Below are 4,297 nucleotides of genomic sequence, written 5' to 3'. Positions count from 1 at the left end.
TACCATAATGTGCTTTACGCTTTTTTGTCGTATCAATACCGGGAGAACATATCGCTGCAACTGACGCCTTGGGTCAATTCTTGCACTAAACAAAAATCTTCCATCAACAGGTTCCAAAGTTTTTGCACTTATTTTGAAAAATGCGTTTCGCGTCGCCTGCAAATCATCGCAAATAGCCACTGAGAAACCTGACCTCTGTGACTTTGATACTTCTTCTGCGTCTGAATTTAAAGGCTTCAGCTCGGATTTAAACTCTTTACAGGGCGGGGAAGAGGCACTGCAGTTAGCCTGGAAGTTCGTTGGCGAGTCAACAAAGATACTGGTGTCTACGGACACAGCTTTGAGGCAGATATCTTCCCCAGATGCAGAACTTAATACCTTGATGTGCTTAACGCCTTTTTGCGGTATCAATACCGGGAGATCGTATCGCTGCATCCCACGGCTTGGGTCAATTCTTGTACCAAAGGAGCACCTTCCGTTAACAGGTTCCAAAGTGTTTCCACCTATTTCACCTGCTATTTTGAAAGATTCTTTTCCGTTCGTCTCAAAATCATCGCAAAAAGCCACTGAGACGCCCGAGTTCTCAGAGTTTGGTGATGCTACGTTTTCTGCGTCTGACTGTTGAGCACGAAGGAAAAAGACAAACGCTACGAATACTGACCACTTCATGATAACACTGCTGAGTATCTGCTGTGCTAAAATAAACAGGAATCTGCGCTGATTACAGCCAGAATAGTCGGGTGAGATTATTGAACTTGCTTTATCAAAAGTATAGCTTTGAAATATTAAAACTCAAAGATAAAGTCATTGCCGAAGCCAGTCCAATGGCCAGCAATGTTGAGTGTTCTTCAAATACCAGTTTTTGACCTCTTGATGGGAACTTGTCAAGCGGAGAGAAAAATAATTGTTTGTTGATGACAGATTGTATAGCCATGAAATATTTAAATCAAAGATAAAGTCATTTCAGGCCAATATTTTGTAAGACTGTCTTTAATAATCAGGGTAAAGAATTTACCTAAACAACTACATACAGTAATTCCGCGATAGTTATTCGGGTCGCCTATATCACCAGCTTTAAAGACTGGTGAAATATCACCCACCGACCACAACTGGGGAAATATGCCGGAATTCAAAACCCAATGATGGACACGCTTGATTTGATCATTAGATATACTATCATTTCCGGCTGCCTTGCCAGTTTTTAACTTGGTCGATGCTTTACGTATCTCTTCAAGCGTGATTGGTTCGTCTGGGATTGGTTCATTTGATTTTGCGAATTCAGCACTTTTAGATACGTTGAAGTCAACCAACTTCTCAAACCCACTTTTTGCGGAGTTATGGAGGGTAGAGAGTTTCCTAAAATAGGTAAACCATTCTTCTGCATCAATTTTGTCTGATATTTGGTTGGCTGATTTTTGTCTTAATTCGTTTACCATTTCCCAGAAATCCTTGGGATTGTCAGACTCAAAAGAAGCAATTTTGTGAAGTAAGAATTCTTTAAAAGATCTTTTCTTCGTTTTAGCTGATTTCTTATAAGTTTTCTTTATTACCAAAAATGTACCTCGCACGATGGGATCAGAGGGAAATTTCGAAGACAGTTTTCCAATGCGCAGTACTTCTCTTTTGAGTTCGAAACAAGATTTATCACACCACTTGTTTTTCCTTTTCCGGGAATTTTTGAGTTTTTTCAACACAGGTAAACCTGATTTAACAGGTAACGTGGTTTCAGCAACACTGAAAACAACATCCGAAAGATCTTTAACAGCGTCATCGACATCATAGAAGACGTCTTTCAGACATGCATTAGAAAACTTGTTAAGGTGGTCTACCACCTGTTGTGATGATAATTCATCCAAAAATTTTGTTTTGAATATATTGTTCCATTTGAAAGACACAGGTGGAGGGTGTTACTGAGAAGGAGACGTTTTTGGTTTCACACGCACCCCCGATTTCAATACAAAAGATATTAGACAATGGCATGACCAGTCCGTTAGAGGGGAGACGACAAAACCCATTATTTCAGTTAGTAATTCCTCAATTACTACAGCGTAGTCAATTGAGCTTACTCCATTGGGGGTGAAGCAGGTAAAGTCGCCTGGTCTGTCACCTTTAGTTCTCCAGTTAAGAATTATTTTAATTTAACGCCATGGCAAAGCTGCTATCAATTCTAAGCCAAACTTGTTAACTGTATGATCCCTGTTGCTTCTTCGTAAAACATGTTCGCGTTCAGTGACAGATACTCCTAATCTACAATTAAAAACCTAAGAGACATCTTCTGCAAAATCATCCAAGTTTCCAGTGCCGCTTGCATTAAAGTCACCGCAAAGAATAATTTTCCCCTTTTTACCGAAGTAGGAAAGCTGGTCACGGAAAGTGATAAAGCAATTAATGCGGTCTTTGTTTGATTCTGAGGCATACGTCTTCGACGTATACGGCGGTAAGTAAACAGACCAAAGGCCGAAAATGTCGTCCGTAAGTCTAAAGAAATTCCGATCTAATTTCCACCATAAAAATCTCTCGTCATCGCATTTACAAATGGTGACGCCCTGAAATAACTGCTCTTTTACCAGAAGGGTTATTCCACCCGACGCACGCTTAGCTCTTGGGTTTTTCCTCCTATACATGTATAAAGAAAAACTAGAATCCCTCAAAATTTACTTGCTCATCAGTTGGCAACCAGGTTTCTAGCAAGTGATCAGTACTATAAAAGCTAAATAACTCAGGAAATTTCTAATTATATACCCTGTGGGCGGAGGCCGTCGATCTTCCCGACTTATCTAGGAAGATCGAAGGGCCTCTGCTCGCAGTGTACTAATTATATGGTGGCTACGTGTGATGTTCTCCTCGCCCTCTTTTCCGTCGGAGGCTAGAAAGACAAAGTGGCGAAGATTTTGGCAAACCAACGGATCTAAAATATTTAAATACTCAAAAAAGAGAAGGATTCGATCATATATCTTCAAAGTTCCACCTTGAAAAAAGCAAATTGATTCGAGCTATCGGAAGGTTTAAATAAAGGAAGTAAAATTACAGTGTTTGACTGGTGATGAAAAAAAAATCGGAATTCTATTTGTCACCTGTAGAACCAATGATAGAGAATCGTTTGATAAGGTAGTGTTTCTTACCTTCTATTTCATTTAGAAAACGCATAATTTCCTATATTTGGCAAGCCGTACCTTCTATATTCTATCATCAATTTATATGATTACTTGTCCTTGATTTTGCCATTGCTTGTCGCTGGTTCGAGTTTTTTTCAAGATCTAACAAAGAAGATTTCTTTTCTTTTTTAATTTGACAAGAGTACAATTTTAATCTATTGTTATAAATTGAAGTAGCTGTGATTGATGTATTGATGTGTTTTAGCTACCTCTACTGTCAATGATGTTTTTGGTTAAGTCAGTTATCTCTGATTTATTTATTTGTCGAGTACCATCTAGTCTAGTTGTATTTGTACCGCGGTTATGTTAAACTGTGTACAAATCAGGGGCACCCAATGACGGTTTCCTCCTAAATGCGTTGAAAACACTTTTTAGGCTATCTAGCTCCTTTACATAAAACAAGGAGTTAAACTATAGGGCCATTTATACGAGGAAAAATAAGACGCGTCTTATTTTTCCTCGTATAAATGGCCCTCATGATAAAGGTTGAAATAGAGTGATAAAAAGTTTGTTATCAATTGATAAGGAAAGGAAGTCAAGACCGTTTTGTTGCAAAAATACTGGGTCTATATAAATTGTCCTATCGATATTTGTTTTGAATTTGAGAAGCTTCCATCAGCACAAAAGGAAAGCCAAAGGAATAGCATTGTTAAATTTCAATAGGATCATCGTTAATAAAAAAGGATTTTTTTCTGAGCGTAGATTTGCGGCAACACTTCTCGAAAATAATTATAACAGATTCGGGATTTTTTCCCTCTTTGTGGTGGTTGTAGTGTCTGCAAGGATAAGAGGATCTCGAAGTCATCTCAAATAATATCGAACAAATCTACCAAATAGGCTAAGCGTTGTAAGCGAAATCAAATGGCGGATTGAAAAACCAAAGCCTAATTACTGGAATTTGGTGCTGAGTTTTCTTTGCTTTTTTCTAAAACTGTTTCGTCTTAGTGATGTTCTCCATATTTAGCAAAATAAAAGAAGTGCCTGGGTGGGACGTCGCCAAACCACAAACAATAAACCATTTTACAGTTACAGGTCAAACCGAGGCTGGAGTTGACCTTCGTCTCAGTCAAGGGTGTGTTGGTTTTGATACAACCCTTCCTTCTTTATTTTAAGTCATGTGGTTCTTACGCTAACTCATATTT

This window comes from Porites lutea, chromosome 12 (genome assembly GCF_958299795.1).
Source record: "Porites lutea chromosome 12, jaPorLute2.1, whole genome shotgun sequence".
NCBI classification, from domain to species: Eukaryota; Metazoa; Cnidaria; class Anthozoa; order Scleractinia; family Poritidae; genus Porites; species Porites lutea.
This window is presented reverse-complemented; position numbering follows the sequence as displayed.